This window comes from Cervus elaphus, chromosome 12 (assembly GCF_910594005.1).
Source record: "Cervus elaphus chromosome 12, mCerEla1.1, whole genome shotgun sequence".
Taxonomy (NCBI): domain Eukaryota; kingdom Metazoa; phylum Chordata; class Mammalia; order Artiodactyla; family Cervidae; genus Cervus; species Cervus elaphus.
Genome location: NC_057826.1, coordinates 35,020,101 through 35,039,716, shown reverse-complemented (window position 1 = coordinate 35,039,716; position 19,616 = coordinate 35,020,101). Strand labels below are relative to the sequence as shown.

General features: G+C 43.3%; 1 long non-coding RNA gene across 1 annotated transcript in view; it reads right to left on the bottom strand.

The window, feature by feature from the left end:
• Positions 1 to 5,219: 5,219 nt before the first annotated feature.
• The window catches only part of LOC122705126, a 37,217-nt gene continuing 22,820 nt past the window's right edge, over positions 5,220 to 19,616 (bottom strand). Inside the window, exons 2-3 of the long non-coding RNA XR_006344042.1 lie at positions 14,102 to 14,216; positions 5,220 to 5,310 (exon numbers count right to left, since the gene is read on the bottom strand). This is a non-coding gene — a long non-coding RNA (uncharacterized LOC122705126). The remainder of the gene's footprint in view (positions 5,311 to 14,101; positions 14,217 to 19,616) is intronic.

Sequence of the window (19,616 nt, the reverse complement as noted above, 5' to 3'; positions counted from 1 at the left end):
GACACATGAGAAGTAGTTCCTGATTCTTAATCAGGTAAACCAGTGGGCCGTGCCTGGTCAGTTTCACCTTATCAGCGCTGTCCAAGAGCTGTCCTCAACTTCTCTGGCCGTCCCCCACCCTGCCTGAGCCCTGCCTGCTCCCTGCTATCTGGAGGAAAATTAGACAACCCCACAAATGTTGAAAAGGGTATCAAAATAGACCAGCTTTTCCTATGACTATCTCACAGATGACATGACCAGGTTCACCATGTACTGGGCTTCCTGACTTAACAGAACGTGCATTTTAAACCAGACCCAGCCTGAAAATCCAAATGATATGGTCACTACAACTGCCAAACAGGTCAATATAGAAATGGGTATTTTATCCTAACACACATGGGGAAAAGATCTGCCTCTTCGAAGATGAACTGCATCCTTTCTTTTGTGTCCAAACCTGCAATCTTTCAATATAACATATTGTTCAGCATAACAAATGCTATGTAAACTCAGGGTGGGTAATTATCTTCCTATCATCACCAGGAACTGAGATATATAACATATAAAAGTGGACTGTAACATCCTCCTACTCTGAAAGCACTGTTAGTAAACTAAGCATTCACTCCAGGAACACAGACAGAGGTTCCTTCACGGCAACCCCTCTGCAGAGCAGGCAGGAAGGAGGAGGAGGGAGGGGGAGCTTGTGCACCACCAAACCCATGCCCTCCTCTGTCTTGGCGTCTTCTGCTCCATTTAGGAGAATGCTTTCTGGCCAGTAATGATGAACCCGACGCCAATTGAATGAGATTTGCAGGTGTGAGTGGGAGGCTGCCGGGGCAAACCCGGATGAATGAGAATGTGGAGAGAGGAGGGTTTCTGGGACAGAAGCAGAAGCAAAGGTTGTGCTTGAATGAGCAAAAAAAAAGGACAGACGCCTCTTCCTGAGGGAGGGTAGATGGGTCATCCCAAGAGGCAACTGAGAGCTCTGAGCTGCTGTCAGAGAAGGATGCAACAAAGTCAGCGACCTCTGCAGCAGACAAAAAGAGTTAGAATTGTCTGAAGGCTTGCAAATTTGGCCAAGCCCATGGGCACCACCTCCCTAGCAGCTCAGGCAACACAGTAGTCTTAACAGGTTAAGCCCCATGACAGCAAATGAATGGATAAATCAAGGGTGCAAATGCCTGTGTGTGTGTGTAGTGCATGTGGCACACACGAACAGTGCCTGCATGCCTGCATGCTAAGTCGCTTCAGTTGTGTCCAACTCTGTTACCCTCTAGACTGTAGCTTGCCAGGCTCTCTCTGTCCATGGGGATTCTCCAGGCAAGAATACTGGAGTGGGTTGCCATGCCCTCCTCCTGGGCATCTTCCCGACCAAGGGATTGAACCCTGGTCTCCTGCATTGCAGACAGATTCGTTGGCATCTGAGCCTCCAGGGGAGCCCCGACATGGTAGGCACGAAGTTAATAGTTACTGAATGAATGAGTAGGTGGACGAGTCAGTTCAAGCTTCGGAGCCAACCATTTGGTCCAAGAACTATGTCAATTCATTCATTACTTCATGCAGCACATATATTTTGAGAGTCCACTTTGTATCTTTTTTTTAAATTGAAGAATAATTGCTTTACAATATCTACTTTATGTCTTGAACTATGCAGCAGCTCAAGACAGAAAAGATCTGCCCTCCAAATTTCTAGTGGGGAGACAGACAAATAAATACACAAGCAAATAGATAATAAGATAATTTATAAGCAACAGCGAGTGCTATAAAGAAACTAAAATGTATTGTTAGACTAGAGCAGAGGTCAGCAAACGTTTTCTGCTAAGGGTCAGAGAGAAAATACTTTGGGTTTTGTGGGGCAAATAATCTCTATTGCAATGACTCAACTCTGCCATTGTAGCCTGGAAGCACCTTAGACAATATGTAAATGATTAACATGGCTTGTATTCAAATAAATCTTCATTTACGGACACTGAAATTTTAATTTCACATAAATTTTATGTTGCAAAATATTCTTTTTTTTTTAACCGTTTAAAATGTAAAAACCATTCTTGACTCTCAGGCCATAGAAAAATAGGTTGATGGCCAGATATGGCCCCTAGGCTGTAGTTTGTACACCCCTGAAACAGCATGACAGGGCAAGGGGTCAAGGGGGCTCTTCCAGGAAGGTGACATTTAAGCCTAGATTAGCATGAGGAGAAAGAACTAGACATGCAAAGTGGAGGGAAAAACATTCCAGGCACAAGAAGGCAGGGTGCAAAAGTGTGTGCATATATATGTGACATCCACAGTACTATCCACTACAGACAGGTGTCGAATAGTGGTGAGGGAAAGCAGCTCTAGAAACATCTGTGTCCCCTATCTGACCATGGTTTGGAGCCATGAGGTTGAAGGCAATCCTGGTGACTGTGCTCATCAGCCAGGTGTGCATGCAGCGCCACATTTTGATGAACCAGCAGGTCTCTGAACGAAACAGATTTTGACTTTACTCACCCTTATTTCTCTTCTGCAGATTTCCTCATTGTTCAAGATTGCCATTAGATTTTTAAGCAACAGCGTCTTTCTGGAAAATTTGTGGGCAAAGCAGTTCACAAAATGAGGTTGTGCTTGTTTGTTTTGTTCAGGGTTTACAACTTTTTGAGTGTTATGGCTTCATTCCTGGATTCTAACCAACATTGATAAGCCTGGTGCATTTCATGGGAGTGTTTGAACATAGTCTCATTAAATACAAATTATCAAAAGTCTTCTGGAATTGTGTATGCAAAGGGGGAGCTTCCCTGGTGGCTTATTGGTAAAGAATCCACCAGCAGTGCAAGAGACACAGGAGAGGCAGATTTGCTCCCTGTGTCAGGAGGATCCCCTGGAGAAAGGAATGGCAACCACTACAGTATTCTTTCCTGGAAAATCCCGTGGATAGAAGAGTGGAGAGCTACAATCCATGGAGTCGCAAAGAGCTGTACACAACTGAAGAGACACACTCATGTATGCATAGGGAAAATGGACAATTCCATCCATCAACCACACACCATGAGAGCTATGGCTACCATCAATAACTAGGTGAAACAGGTACTTGGAAGCCCCTGCTATACCTTCTCCAACCCCCACCACGTAGGGATGGAGCAAAACGGGATGATAGAAACAGCCAGCCCCAGGTGAAAGGAACTTGTTTTTGAAGCATATTGTTCTGATTCGTTGGTTTCTGGCCCCTACAGCCTTTGGACTTGAGTCGATTCCTATTCTTGTGGAAGCTACCCAGGTTCATATTTTCCCCTTTCATATGTGGATTTTTACTTTGTTGATTAACATTTCTTGCACAGAATTAAGGCACAGAATAGCATCTCAATCCTTTGTATCCCCAATTGGGGGGCAAAGCAACTCAGCAGTTTTCAAGTCCTGGCAGCATCAAAAGAGCATCTGTAATCAATTACCACCTTCCCCCCACCCCATTTCTCACCATCCATTGCTTAAAAATGGCTAACTTATTTTTTTCCCTCATATCCTTGTAAAAACACATGCACACACCAACACACACATGTGCTCCCAGGCTGAAATCACAAGTGCCAAAGCTCAGCCTGGAGAGAAGGTTTATGACTGGCTTATACATCCCTGAAAATGGGGGGTTATAATGGAAACACTGACAGATCATTAACTATAATAGCATAAACCGAGGCACAGAATTTTCACGTTGTCTCCATTTTGTTTGTATCAGCAGGATTTCCCAGCCCAGAATCTGGTGGGAGCTTACGAGCTGTGCCCAAATGTGTGAGGCAAATTTGAGGGCAAGAGGACAGCCTGGAGAATATAGCTCAGGTGTAGAATATTCTGTGATGTCTGGATTCAGAAATGATCACGGGAATCTCAGCATGGAGAAAGCACCACCTAGGCTGGAAGCCTAATCTCTATCAGCCACTCATCTCCAATGACCTGCTGCTCCTTGCCCTGAGCATGACTTTTACTGGTGTGTGCTTAGTCGCTCAGTCATCTCCAACTCTTTGCAACCCCATGGACTGTAGCCTGCCAGGCTCCTCTGTTCACGGGGATTCTCCAGGCAAGAATACTGGAGTGGGTTGCCATTTCTTCCTCCAGTTTACTGATATACAGAAGCAAATTAGAGCAACTGGTGAGTTATCTGATACATGGAAACTATCCCCAGGTCTTCATTCTGGATCTTAGGCTCTCCGAGGAGGAGAGGCATCCATCAACTGATCACCAGTGTTTAGAACATTGTCTGACACATAGTAAACATTCAATATGTATTTGGTGCTGCACGCAGAGCTGGACAGATCTATGAGCTAATGAAGGAATTGTTGTTCAGTCGCAAAAATGTCCAATTTTTGCGACCCCAAGGACTGCAGCACACCAGGGTTCCTATTCTTCACTATCTCCCACAGTTTGCTCAAACTCATGTCTATTGAGTCAGTGATGCCATCCAACCACCTCATCCTCTGTCTCCCCCTTCTCTTCCTGCCTTCAATCTTTCCCAGCATCAGGGTCTTTTTCAATAAGGTGGCTCTTTGCATCACGGAGCCAAAGTATTGGAGCTTCAGCATCAGTCCTTCCAGTGAATAGTCAAGGTTGATTTCCTTTAGGATTGACTAGTTGGATCTCTTTGCTGTCCAATGGACTCTCAAGAAAACTGATCTCTTTTGGCTTCATTCAGGTTTCTCATCTGTGAAATGAGGAGGTTCAATACCATCAGTGGTCCTCAACTCTGCTTGCACACTCAAATGATGCTGAATCACATTACAAACAGGCTAACACCTGGACCCTTCCCCCGACCAAATCAATCAGAATCTCTAGGCATTTGGCTTGAGCAGCAATAGTTTGAAAAACTCCCCAGGTGGTTCTAATGTAGACTAGACAGTTCTAAAATTCCTTTCTGTGTTTCTAATTCTATGGAGTTTAATCCAGGTCATGAAATTCAAGGCCTAGAATTTGCCTCTCCTCAGTTCAGAGAGGGCTTCCCAGGTATTTAGAATCCATCTGCCAATGCAAGAGATGCCAGTTGGATCCCTGGGTTGGGAAGATCTCCTGGAGAAGGAAATGGCAACCCACTCCAATATTCTTGCCTGGGAAATCCCATGGACAGAGGAACCTGGCAGCCTACAGTCCATAGGATCGCAAAGAGTTAGACATGACTGAGCAACTGAGCACATATGCACACAGTTCAGAGAGATAAAAGGAACAAGAGTGAAATGACATGGAGAAATTATATTTAGGAAACAATAACCATTTATTGAACTCCTCCTCAGTGCCATGCTGTGCATTACGTATATTACCTCCCATCCCTCTGACAGGTGGCACTATCCCATCATCCCTGTTTTGCAGATGAGGAACCTGCAGATGAGAAACAAAGTGAATTATCCAAGAGATAAGGAGTCATCCAGGAGAGGCCGCCCTCCCCAGCTGCCGCGGGGCATTGTCAGTCAATCCTTTTCAGAATTAAAGGGTGTTTGGCATCAGGCAATGATTTTATGTCCAGGCTGAGTGTTGGAAGAAAAAGAAGTGAGAACTTCAAGACACACCACACAAAGCTGGGAGGCCTGGGGAGGAGGACTTCCCTCCCACCCCTGCTCCCCTCCAACGTGAAAAAGGACAAGCTTGCTGCTCCCCCAGGCCTGGGCCAGCTGTCAGAGATGAGCCCTGATAAAGGCCCTGGGCCTCCTCCTTGAATTCCTTTGTTCCAGAACCCATCCCATTAGAAAAAGGTCACACATCTTTGGCCCCTTTTAATTTCAGGGGTGGAGAGGTAAAAGCCCAGTCGGGGAAACATGTGCAATTATGAGCAATTACTTAAACGGCTTTCAGACAAGCCTTGGCCCTCCACCAGCAGGCAGAGGGGCCAGCGTCTGCGTTTTGTAGGCGAGAAGGAGAGAGGGTGGGAAGGTGGGGACGGGGGAGGGGAGACAGCAAAGCCTTTTGTCACTGGGCTACAAAAAAAAAAAAACCATTGGTATTTCCTGCCACCAGACGAGCTGACACTAACCAGCCCTGTGCAGGGGAACTATTCACTTAAAAGTCATCGTTTCCTTCACTTATCTGCCTCTAAAGAAACAAATCTATTAGCAGCAAGAAATCACTCCAGCGGCTTTAACTAAGTGCTTCCCCCGTTGAAAATGCCAGAGCCGTAGCCTTCAGCTCTGCCGGCCATGCCCTGGCCTCCGATCCTCCCCAGCAGCAGCTCTGAGCTGGCCCATGTCAGGGCGTCTCTGGCCACTACAGATAACAAGGGCCATTACATTCCAAATCCTTCTTCCCCAACCTCCTCCCCTCCCTTCCGCCAAAATCCCAAACCCAATTTCTCCCTGGTAGATCAAAGGCTGCCCGAGCTACAGGAGAGCCCACTCGATCAATAAACTCCTGACACAGGAATAAACAGAACGATACAATATTTTCCTTCAGGATTTATTTGGTCCCTGGAATAGCCGTGGTTTGCTATGCCTTTCCTTTTGAGACCAATGGAGATTTGGTGTAGAGCTGAAAATAGTTTGCTCTCTGAATTAAAAATCAAAACCCCCGATAGCCCCCCAAACACTTTTCTAGTCTTTGTTGGCCTTAAACACACAAACTGTAAGGGGAAGCCTAGTGCTACAGTTGGACTTTTTAGATCTTCCGAAAGCAACTTGCCTTCCACGCTGCCTCAAGTGTGCTAGAGTTACTGGAGAGCTACCTAAGCAAGGCAGCCTCATTTTAATAATTAACTTGGCAATTTAGGAACTATAATAAAAATTAATATGCTTCTCCCATTGTTCATCCTGAAGAATTCTAAAGTACTCCACAGACAATGATCTGAAACTATGGATTAAAAAGTACAACGATTCAAAAAAAGTTAAATGCAAGGATGTTGTGCATTTGGGATACACGAATTGTTTTTAAACCCTTAAGGATATTCACTTTAGAAATCAATTCCATTGACTCCTCTATCACTCTCCTATGACTGTTTCTTTGATACTGAAATCCTTAATCCATGAAATTGGAGAAGAGAGAATACGTAGAGCTGAGTTGCCGAAATAGTCCATGGAACTCATTTAGAATCTAGCATCTAGGTTGACCCATTAATTATGATGTTACATTTACTCACACATGCCTTCATGTGTATCACATATATATTACAATTTTAGAAATAAAGTCTTGTATCTTCCTCCTTCATAAGATACATAAACGTATATCTAGATCAATTTGAGCTTGTCATTAGTTTGGAAAATGTTCCACAAAGATTACTGAGGCATGTTGCTGCTGTTGTTTAGTTGCTAAATCATGTGTGACTCTTTGCACTCCCATGGACTGCAGCCCACCAGGCTCCTCTGTCCATGGGATTGCCCAGGCAATGATACTGGAGCGGGTTGCCACTTCCTTCTCCAGGGTATCTTCTTGATCCAGGGATCCGACCCCTGTCTCCTGTATTGTTGGCAGATTTTTTACCACTGAGTTACCTGGGAAGCCCCAGAGGGGCTTTAGTATTAATACTATTATTATTAATATTAATTTAATGTTAATCCATCCCAATTTAGACTCCAGATAAGAGAAAGCAAAGTAGATCAGCAGCATAGGCCAGAAGATGAGAAAAACAAGGGGGAAAACTGTGTCTTGTGACATAATGACAGTTACAGCTTAAGCCTAGAATACAGACAACAGTTTGTGTCAACTTTACATTTATAGCCTGCGGGAAGAATGGAGACTCCTTGCCAAGCTGTCTGTAGATTTTCTTCTACAGCATGACTTCAGATTGACAATTACCATTTATTGAGAGCTCACATTTACCCGGCAAAGAGTGAAGCACTTGACAAGCTTTACATTATTTCCTTTAGTCCTCACATGAGTCCGATGAAATAGGTAACACTTAATTGATGAGGTATGTGGTCCTAAAGAGGTCACCTGTCTTCGCCAAGCTTACATGGAAGTGACTGGAAATGCTGGGATTTGAATGGAGGCATCTGACTTCAGAGCTGGCATGTAAACTGCCAGCCTGAGACAAAAGAGTCTGCAAGTTCCCTCCCAGCCCAGCACTTTTAACTTCCACCAAGAGGCGGTAGCCTTTCTCTTCCATAACATCTTCCCCAGTCTTCTCCATCCAGACTTTTATATGACCTAAGCAATGGATATGTTTACATTGACTATCTCCAAGTCATTATTTTTCAAACACTTTTCCCTCATCCTTGTATTTCTGTCAATTAAGCTAGGAGAAAATCAACATTTCATGGAGGAGAGCATGGATGATTAAGTACATTGGTGGGGACCTAGACACAGGTCTAGCAATACCATGTACCTTTAGGTTTGTGACCTTCAGGAAACACATCTTTTACATTAATTTCCTTAGTTTTCAAGTGCACCATTTTAAAGAAGCCTGGCATGATTTATTGATGTCTGTCTCCCAGCAGGAATATTTTTCTTTTCCTCCTCTTAGCACAACGATTTGCACTAATCCTTTTGAGGAGCAGTGGGGAAGTCTTTTGTTCTATTAAGATAATATGCAGCTGTCTTTAGACCCAGTGTTCAATGACCACTTTGCCAGCACTTTCAAGTAGTTCACCATGAAAGTTCAGAGTCAAACAGTCTTTGGATGCATGTATACCATGCCATTGCTGTTTAGTCGCTAAAGTCATGTCTGGCTCTTTTGCAACCCCATGGATTGTAGTCCACCAGGCTCCTCTATCCAGGGATTTCCCAGACAAGAATACTGGGGTGGGTTGCCATTTCCTTTCTCCAGGGGATCTCCCTGACCCAGGGATCAAACCCGAGTCTCCTGCTTGGCAGGCAGATTCTTTACCACTGACCCACCAGGGAATCTCACACATATACCATACCTCTCAGCAAACTCACCCAGAATGGCCTGCCTGCCTAAAGACAGAACTTGGCATCCTTGGCCTCAAAGTGATCAACACAACTGGTCTACCTTGTGGGAAAAAAGTCTCTGAGCAAAACCATACAAAACCACAGTGGTGAGGCTTGGGGGGAAGACCAAACCAGCCAAAAGAGAAACATTTTCCTCCACCGAGGAAATCAGCCAGGTGAGGCTAAAGTGGGACAATGGGGCAGGGGCTGGAAGCTCGGGTGGCGCCTCTGGCAGATAATGGCCTCATGGGGGCCCTCACCTTGATGAATATATCTAGGGTTTGCAGCTTCTTAGTGCCCTGGTTCATCCCCAAAGAGTGATCATCACCATGTTGGTGACTAATTCAGTTTGCTCCTATCTCTTTTGACTGACTGCAATTCTAGCCCAAGTCAAGCCTCTCTTTGGACCAGAGTTGAAAAATAAAAGCACCTGGCATCTCAACCATCTTTGGTCTTGGAGGAGAAGACTCCCTCTCCAGTGCTCAGGCATTGAGATCATGGAAAGAATTCCTCTAGATGCAAAAGTACCTCCAAACCCAAACCACCTCCTTGGACTCACCCCTTTTGGCCTTCACTGCCTTAAACATTCACACCATATTTGAATATTTAATTCTACATTGTATTTTTTCCTATCATCTTTTTTAACACTTTGACAAATTATGTACTTACTTAATCTAAACTGTGCAGCTCCATAAAATGTTTATGTACTCTTCTGAGGCATAAGGCTTCCCAAGTGGCTCAGTGGGTAAAGAATCCACCTGCGATGCAGGAGATGCAGGAGACACCGGTTTGATCCCTCAGTCGAGAAGATCCCTGGAGGAGGACATGGCAACCCACTCCAGTATTCTTGCCTGAAAAATCCCATGGACAGAGGAGCCTTGTGGCCTACACTCCATATAGGGTCACAAAGAGTCGGACACAACTGAAGTGACTGAGTATGCACGCATGTTGAATACAGTAGATAGACAAGATCATCCTAGCAAACACAGGGAAAACGGACTTGCCCAATGAGTGAGCCTCCATGAAGAGTAACATTTTTTCAGAATATACCTTTCCATTGAATTTCTCAAATATCACAGGATTTTGCTGACCAAACAGGAGCCTCAAAGCATCTCTGTGGGAACTGCTGTTAAGGCAACCCTCTGCTGTCCCACATGCCTGTGATCATAACATATCTGTCCTGTCCACTGACACATGTCCCCTGGGTTCCTCACAGCCAAAGGCACATGTGCCTAAACAGGCTAAATGAATTCTTGGCCTTGTAACCAAACAAGGATAACCAATCACTGGTGTTTGACCCCATGACCTTGGCCTCTTTAGCACCATGCCTTCCCCAATAGAGGTAAAGAGCTATATTGCTGCAGTCACATCACCTGGCAGGAAACTACCAAGGGTATGAGTCCTATGTGGGCCGGAAAGTCAGAAAATTAAGGCTGATATACAGCCAATGTGTCTAGTTCTAGGAAACAATGTACTTCATATAGCATGCTCCTATTTTCAAAAATATCAAAATTGCTACAGATTGAAAGTGGTTGATTTTAAGCCTTTAACAGAAACATAAGACTGTGTATATAACAAGTATGTAAATATATATATATGTAACACATTACAGATATTTATATATTGAATCACACATACATTATTTAAATGTATATATATTATATACATACTATATAAAATTTTTGTATATATATATATATATAATTTTAGAAACTTCTGGAGGAGAAATTTAAATAGATGTTTCAAAAGCTTTCCAGTGGCTCCATTTTACCTTTGTCCACCAGGAAGATGAATAAAATGAGGATTTTTTGTGTGTGTTTGCCAAAGCAAAATTACCACCAAAATTCTAGTTTTCCTTTTCCTGGCAAGTTCCCTTTATTAGTCTCCTGAATTTTCTCTCAGGTGCCTGAGGGCAAGGCATCAACCTACACTAATCTGAAGCCTCCTTTCTGGGAGACTTCAGTAGAATCTGATCATGGAACTATTTCCTGCAATGCCCCCTCTTCCCCTCCCTAAACCTTTGCTCCTTGTCTCTATCTTCTCGCCAAGACCTCACCCTACACCACTCTCCTTTCCCCACATCACATTCCTGGCATGATGGCCTTCTCCCTTGAGCACACCAAGCTCCTGCCTGACAATAGGTCTTGCATTTGCTGTTCACTCTACTTGGAAGACCCATCTCTGTCTTCTTCTCATCTTTCATTTCTTACTTCCATAATCATTTGCCCAGAAACACTTCCCAGACCTCCCCACTGGAGTCTATGCTCTACCTCCACCAAGTTACTCTCCACTACATCACCCTGAGCTTTTTCTTGAAAATACTTACAATCATCAAGCAATATTCCGGGTATATTTATTCACTTTTAGCCCTCTCCTCCTTCAAGAATGTAAGTTCCATGAAGGGGAAACTTCACCTACTTTTTACAGTCTCAAATATCCAGTGGCTAGCACACTGACCTGCCTCTTGAGAAACCTGTATGCAGGTCAGGAAGCAACAGTTAGAACTGGACATGGAACAACAGACTGGTTCCAAATAGGAAAAGGAGAGCGTCAAGGCTGTATATTGTCACCCTGCTTGTTTAACTTATATGCAGAGTACATCATGAGAAACGCTGGGCTGGATGAAGCACAAGCTGGAATCAAGATTGCCGGGAGAAATATCAATAACCTCAGATATGCAGATGACACCAAACTTATGGCAGAAAGTGAAGAAAAACTAAAGAGCCTCTTGATGAAAGTGAAAGAGGAGAGTGAAAAAGTTGACTTAAAGCTCAACATTCAGAAAACTAATATCATGGCATCCAGTCCCATCACTTCATGGCAAATAGATGGGGAAACAATGGAAACTGTGGCTGACTTTATTTTGGGGGGCTCCAAAATCACTGCAGATGTTGATTGCAGCCATGACATTAAAAGATGCTTACTCCTTGGAAGAAAAGTTATGACCAACCTAGATGGCATATTAAAAAGCAGAGACATTACTTTGCCAACAAAGGTCCGTCTAGTCAAGGCTATGGTTTTTTCAGTAGTCATGTATGGATGTGAGAGTTGGACTATAAAGAAAGCTGAGTGCCGAAGAATTGATACTTTTGAACTGTGGTGTTAGAGAAGACTCTTGAGAGACCCTTGGGCTGCAAGGAGATCCAACCGGTCCATCCTAAAGGAGATCAGTCCTGGGTGTTCATTGGAAGGACTGATATTGAAGCTGAAACTCCAATACTTTGGCCACCTCATGCGAAGAGCTGACTCATTGGAAAAGATCCTGATGCTGGGAAAGATTGAGGGCAGGAGGAGAAAGGGAAGACAGAGGATGAGATGGTTGTATGGCATCACCGACTCAATGGACATGGGTTTGGGTAGACTCCAGCAGTTGGTGATGGACAGGGAAGCCTGGCGTGCTGTGGTTTATGGGGTAGCAAAGAGTCAGACACGACTGAGCGACCGAACTGAACTGAACTGAGCATGCTAGCAATGGCCGGCACACAGTGGGAGCTAAATAAACAATAGATGAATGAATGAATAAATGAATTGTCCAGTGTTCCTCAGAGGAAGGGCACAGCTTCTCCAGAGGGACTATGAAACATCTGACTTATTATTTAGGACACTGTTCCCCAACCTTTTTGGCCCCAGGGACCAGTTTCATAGAAGACAATTTTTCCATGGACCACAGGGTAGACAGGGGATGGTTTGGGGATGAATCAAGCACATTACATTTATCATACACTTTATTTCTACTATTACATTGCGATATACAATGAGATAATTATACAACTCACCATAAGGCAAAATCAGATCATGAGGCATTTGAGTCTCATAAGGAGCTAACAACCTGATTCCCTCACATATGCAGTTCACAGTAGGGTTCGCACTCCCATAAGAATATAGAGGCACTGCTGATCTGACAGGACGCAGAGCTCAGGCAGTAATGCAAGCAATAGAGAGCAGTTATAAATACAAATAAAGCTTTGCTCGCTTGCCGCTCATTTCTTGCTGCACAGACCAGTTCCTAACAGGCCATGGACCAGTATCAGGGCCTGGTAGTTGGGGACCCCTGATTTAGGGAGTTTGAAGAGCATTAACCACTTCGATAGCTCAGTTGGTAAAGAATCTGCCTGCAATGCAGGAAAACCCAGTTGGATTCCTGGGTCGGGAAGATCCCCTGGAGAAGGGATAGGCTACCCACTCCAGTATTCTAGGGCTTCCCTGGTGGCTCAGCTGGTAAAGAATTCGCCTGCAATGCCGGAGACCTGGGTTTGATCCCTGGGCTGGGAACATCCCCTGGAGAAGGGAAAGGCTATCTACTCCAGTATTCTGGCCTGGAGAATTCCATGGACTGTATACGCCATGGGGTCACAAAGAATCGGACACAACTGAGCAACTTTCACTTTCACAACCACTTCAAACACCCTAACACTATACTTACCCTCCCAGTGTTGTGGGAACTGCCTGACTTCAGTAGGACTTCTCTAGTTTCCAAACACAAAACTGCCTATATATTAAAATGCTTAGAGATATTCAGCCTCTGGTAATAATAATAATAGTTACCATTTAGTTAGTACCTTCCCTGCCAGGAATGTTCATAACACATTCTCACATCAGCCCACTTGGCCAACTCATGAGGTAGTATTATCCATACTTCACAGATGAGGAAGTTGTCTCAAGCGATTGGCAAAAACACATGGAACATGTAAGTATCAGATTTGGTATCTGAAGCTTGTGTATCTCATCTGTCTTGAAGGCCCATGCTTTTAACTGTGTCTTTGTTTTGAAAAGCCAAAACACCAGTATGGTAAAGAGAATCAGCTCGTGGTACACAAGCATGTGATACCCTTGAAAAGTGTGCAAGCATTTGTGTCATGTGATATGTAGTCACAGTTTCCAACCCCTTCATACCCATTCTAGACCAGTGCTTATTTGCATGTAACAGTTCAACTACTTCAGGCTGTTCATGAGCATTTCTGGGTTTTCAGATATTACTCCCATCAACTCCAAGGAAAGAAAGCAGAATTATTTGAAATGTAACACTTGTAGAAACTGCTGCTCTCTGTTCCAAGTGACAAACAGCTCATGGTTATGGAAGATATAAGATGAGTTCTGTCTTCTTTGTGGCAAATTTCTACCAAAAGGAATGCGCAGGGCTAAAAATATTAGTATTCCTAAGAGTAAAACTATACAGAAGTTTACAAGTCCTAATTTTTCTATAATAATAACTATCTCAGCATCAACACCATTAAAACAAAGCTATAAAAACACTGGGATAATATTTCAGAGAAAAATAGAGAAGGAAATAACTTACTCTTTTCCAACCCTGAGACCATTATGATTCTTTTATCTGGATAGCTGACTTTTGTTTTAATCCGTCCGTTATGTAGATCGTTCTGTGTCTCTCTCTCTTTTTCCTTTCTTCTTTTCTGGAAAACATCACAAGAATATCTATCAAACTCTTGCCCCTTCCACCTGCCTTTTAACCCCTGCCACTCCAATTTCTACATGAAGTTTACCAGCTTCTCCCTTAATATTTTCTTCTGTAAGATGAGCTTCCAAGTTCTTATTCCTTTCTGCTTGAATCTGTATGAAAATGCAAGTGTTTAAGATTTACAACTCTGCTTAGCAGGCTCTCTTTCCATCTCTTCTGGAGCTTGACTACTGAGCTAAAAATGCCCCAGCTGAAATAGCAACAGACAGAAGGTTTTGAAGACATATCCAAATCTCCCAGTTCAACCAAAAAAGCAACAGCTTTCAAACTTGTTATATTATGGTGGGGAAGGACTTTCCACAGCCTGACCCAGTTTTCTAAGAGGGAAATTTCATCAGCCATCATGGTGTACTAACCCAGTGACTGAATTTAATAGGAAGCTTTTCACAATAGGGAGAGGCTATGTGCTTGTGGGCCTTCTCTCTCAAGCCAGTTTACCAAAACAAGTGTCCAGATCACCAGACATCTCTCCACTCCTGGGTAACAGGGGATAATGGGTTTAAAAAAAAAAAAAAAGCCAAGAAAGTACAGTATTGGAGAGCATTGGGAAACAGTATAGCCTGAAGCAGTGAAGAGTAAAGGCTTTGGGATCCCAGTTTTGAACAGCAGGAACAGTTTTTGTGATCTTGGGCAAATTAACTTCTCCAAACCTCAGTTACCTCCTCTGTAAAATGGGGCTATTCTCAGTACTTAATTTGCGTTTTTGCTGTGACAAGATAGTTTAACAAGACTGTTAAAAAAAAAAAAAGCACTTAACACTTTTATGATACCATGCCCTATAAGTGGTTCCTATTGCAATCATAGTTTTTATTTCCTATTACGTCACGAACCAGGCATCTTCTCATGAGAGCAAAGGAGTTTAGGCCAACAGGTATAATGTCAGGTTTCCCTCCCAGATAACCCAAATCTATACCAGATGAATTAAGTGGAAAAAAGGAAAAATAACAAACAAAGGACCTTTCAAATGTGTTTCCAATATAAATGGCCTAGAAGCAGAAGAGAGAAAATAAAAGGAAAAGGACAGACAAAACAGATAAAGCTAGCATCTCTCCCAGATTTCAACATATACTTTCATAGCTTTGGAAACGACCCATCTTCAAAGTTCTTTTCTCAAGGGAGAAGAATGTCCCCCAGAGAAGAGGGACTGGCCTCAAAATATCAAGAGAAACTTCAGAACTCTAGCCTTCACACTGAGGGAATAGTCTCCAGGTCAGGCATGTTGACCTGTCTACAGTTTCTTCTGGTGAAGCTACTGAAAAAGGGACCCAGAGGTACACACATGTGTGCTGTCAATCCCTCATGCTCACACATTCCGGGGAATGCACAGGAGAGAGGGGGACCCTTCATCAACCCCATCAAACTAGTACTTCTAGAGACTGATCTCCTGACCCTCTGGCCACCAGCTGTCATAAGAGGGATGTCGCCTTTTCTGAGACTCAGAGTAACCTTACCAAGAGGTTGTTCAAAAGGTATGCAGTTCAGAGCAGACAAAACAAACTCAGGTGTGCAGGGAAATGGGGCCAGTTCTGACGGAGAGACCAGAGGTAGGCTGCCTGCCACGTTGTTTACTTTAAATCTACTTTATTGGGGCCAGAAAACTAAGCAGCATCCACATTCTGAAACTCAAGATCCCAGCAAGAGTGGCATGTTCCTTAAAATAAGCTTTTGTGTTGATTATTTTTAGATGGTGCTGAAAGGAGACAGTTGCACCATTTCCGAAAGAAAGTCATTCAAGAGTTGGACACGACTGAGAAACTAACCCTTTCTTTCTTTCAGAAAGTGTCCACAGCTTAAGTAGTTGATAAATTATTTTCCTTAGTGTGTGCTTTAAGATTTCGCCCGGGTGGAAAAAGACACCAACCATGTGCCTCATTGACCTAAAAATCAAGCATTCTCCTCCATACAGAAATTTAATTATGCTGTAAAATAAAGCCTTATTCGTATGAAGTATCTTTTTTGCCCACGCTTTTCAAAAGCTTCATATATCTGAAATCACTGTGAAAAGCAAAACTGATTTCACTGCTTTTTCCCCCTCTTTGGGAAATATCTCCTTTAAATACTAATAGAGCCCAAGCCTATTTACATTACAAGCAACACGAAACAATTTCCCTGGTCTTTCACCCACCTCATCTAGCAACCAACTTGGTAAGAGTAACAACAACTAAAACCCATGATTCCGACCCGGTGCCTGGCGAACGTTTCTCCTTTTATAACTACTTGAGCGTGGCAGGCTCTTCCTATTAACTACATTACATCACCATTATCAAAGACGAAAGGAAATTAATTTTGTTTTTCAAGGTCTTGGCAATAAGTCGGTTCTTTACTTCATCAGACATCTGCTGTTTTTCTACTGTGTCATTTGCGAAGCTGAGTTTTCCTTATGACTTTATTCTCATAACAATTTATCACGCAACAGTGTTTACCAGAGGATTTTGGCTGACGGGTTTTTCTCTCCCAGTAGAAAGTGTAACCGTAACTTAAGGCCAATATCATCATCTATATTTCATTCTCAAATAGTTTTCTGGGGCTTAAAAAAAAAAAAAAACAGCCAACAAGACCATCAAGAAAAAATAACCACTTACGGTCTCCGGCTGAAATGTATTGCCAATGCAACACACTTTTGTTTTAACAGATGGGCCTTTATCAGCAACTTATGTGAGCAGTTCACCAACTTCTCTTAGGAATAGAGGAGTCCTTCCATTTACTTCTGCTCTTATCTGTTCACTTAAAGCCACATTTGATCACAAAATTCTAGGGATTTTTTTTCCATGTATTGATACAAAGGATAAACTACAGAGAATCTTCTGTTCTGTAATCATTAGTCATTCCTGGGCTGATTGATAGGGCCTAAGCCTTATTTCACACCAGAGGAAAAAAAATAATTAGGTCGTCCACATAGATACATTGGGTTCTCTAATGCGCTCTATGTTTATTCACTTGTCTAATGGCATCAGGGCCTCTGAAAAAGCTCTTCATGGTATTTATTTTGATGAATAATCTGCTGGGGTTTGACTCATTTTTCTTTTCCTTCTCCCACCTCTCACTCTTCCTCTCACTTTCTCCAGCTGCTGACTAACTCCTAGAAGTCTCAGTTCTGCTGGTAAACACAAGAGCCAGATTCACAGGAGACAGTCATTTCAGACAAGAGTCACTAGCTCTAGTATGGGGTGTGCAGAGAATCAGAAAACCAGCTTCAAGGATTATTAGAGGAAACCTCAGTTTGCCACATGCTTCCTATAAGGACATGTGTTTTTATCTTTTATTAAGGAGATTCTCACCCAAAAAAAAAAAAACAAGAGATGAATGATGATAATTTTTCTTTTGCCCTGAAACTTACTTTCACCTTTCTGCGTTGCAATTTACCATTAGCATTTACACAAGGATCCAATCCCTAGGCCTCAGTTTTTCTAAATCTATAAAATAAGAAGGTTGCGCTAGACCCAGAGTTGAGTGTTCATGCAGAGCACCGGAGGAGCTGGTTCCGTAAGCAGATCTGAGCTTCACCCTGATTCAGTAGTGTTGAAGTGGCACCCAGGAATATTCCATTTTCAACCCTCCAGCAGTAAATCTAACGCAATCAAGGTGCTTCCTTTTCCAAATATCTGTGACTCCATAAAAACCTCAATGAGCTATTAGCTGATCAGCTGAGCATATCTTACATTTATTGACAAATCTATCTCTGTTAGGTACTGGCTTCTCCAATATCTCCACTCCATGGGTCCACTTTGTGAGCAGGACAAGCCTGATTCCAGGGGGCCTTGGAAGCTGAGCCAGATGCAGGTGGAAGCCCTTTGCTCCAGAAACCAGGCATATCACCCCCACCTGGCCCAGGCAACAGGCCCAGACTCAGAGACATGGGCCCTTCAAAGTGCTGCATCATTTTTGTGATCAAGGTGAGTTTCCAAAACAGCAAATACTTGCATTTTCAAGGAAAAGTGCAGAAACCTTTTATTTTGCAAGCAGTGACTTCAGGATCACCCATGATTTGTTACTTATTATCAGACAAATCTTCTCCATTAGCATGAGAAAATGTGGTACAGACAAAATTAGAAAACAAATTACAACCCACGTGACAAATGAACCACAATGAAGCGTGCAACTTTTCAAAATCATTCATCCTAACCTCAGGGCTCATAAATGAAAACCAGAGAGCACATGGCTAGTATGACCCAAAGGCCAGCACTCATGTGTGCTGACAGAATTTACAGGATGCTGTGGGGACAAGAGTCCCATTTGTGAGCACATGGAAGTCAGAGAGCAAGGATGACCACAACTCCCTTACTAACTACTTGTATGGCCTTGGCCAAGTTACTTCACTTCTCAGAATGAGTGAGAAGTGAATGGGGCTCACAGTTACTCACTAAATATTTACTGAGTGTCTGGGGCAGGCCAGTAATGGCACAGTAATCTCAAGCAGTGGACAAAACAGGCAGAAATTCCTACCTTCAGGAGGGACACAGACAAGAGACAAAGGAATAGAAACTACAATGTCAGACAGTGATACAGTGAAAACTAAAACAGGGTAAGGAGTTAGAGTGTATTGGCTCACTATTTCAGATAAGATGGCCAATGAAAGCCTCTCTAGGAGGGACTATTTGAACACAAGCCATAATAAAGTGAGGAAGGAGCCTCATAATACCTGGGTAAAAGCCACCCAGGCAGGAGCAAAGTACAGGTGCAAAGGCCCTGAGGCAGGAACACTTGAGGAAAGGTCAAGTGACAGCAAAGAGACAAGAGTGGCTTAAGGAAAATGAGTGAGGGGGAGGGTAGTAGAAAAGAAACAGCCAGATTACTGGGCTTCCTTTGTGGCTCAGCTGCGAGAGACCTGGGTTTGATCCCTGGGTTGGGAAGATCCCCTGGAGAAGGGAAAAGCTACCCACTCCAGTATTCTGGCCTGGAGAATTCCATGAACTGTATAGTCCATGGGGATGCAGAGTCAGACACAGGTGAGTGACTTTCACTTTCAGAGTCAGATTATAAAGGGCCTGAAAGTGAGCTCTTTGGGTCTCCTTCTATTTTGATGAGTCTAGAAGTTCTGAGTAGCATTAACTGATGGATGTTTGAAAGGATGGTTCCAGCTGCTGTTTGCAGACAGGAATATAAGGTAAGTGCATCCAACAAGACAGGCGAGGTCATCTTCTGTCACTGCAATCTGACATGATTTTTGGCACAATATCAAGTCCCTTCCTCAGTTTCCCTAAACCTGTAAAACAAGAAGGTAACAGACAACCACAAAAATGTTGTGTCTTACAGGAGCAAAGACTACTTCTCACTCAAACTTCACATCCATTGTAAGTTAGCCAGCGTTCTGCTCCACCTTTCCTCCTTCTGGGAC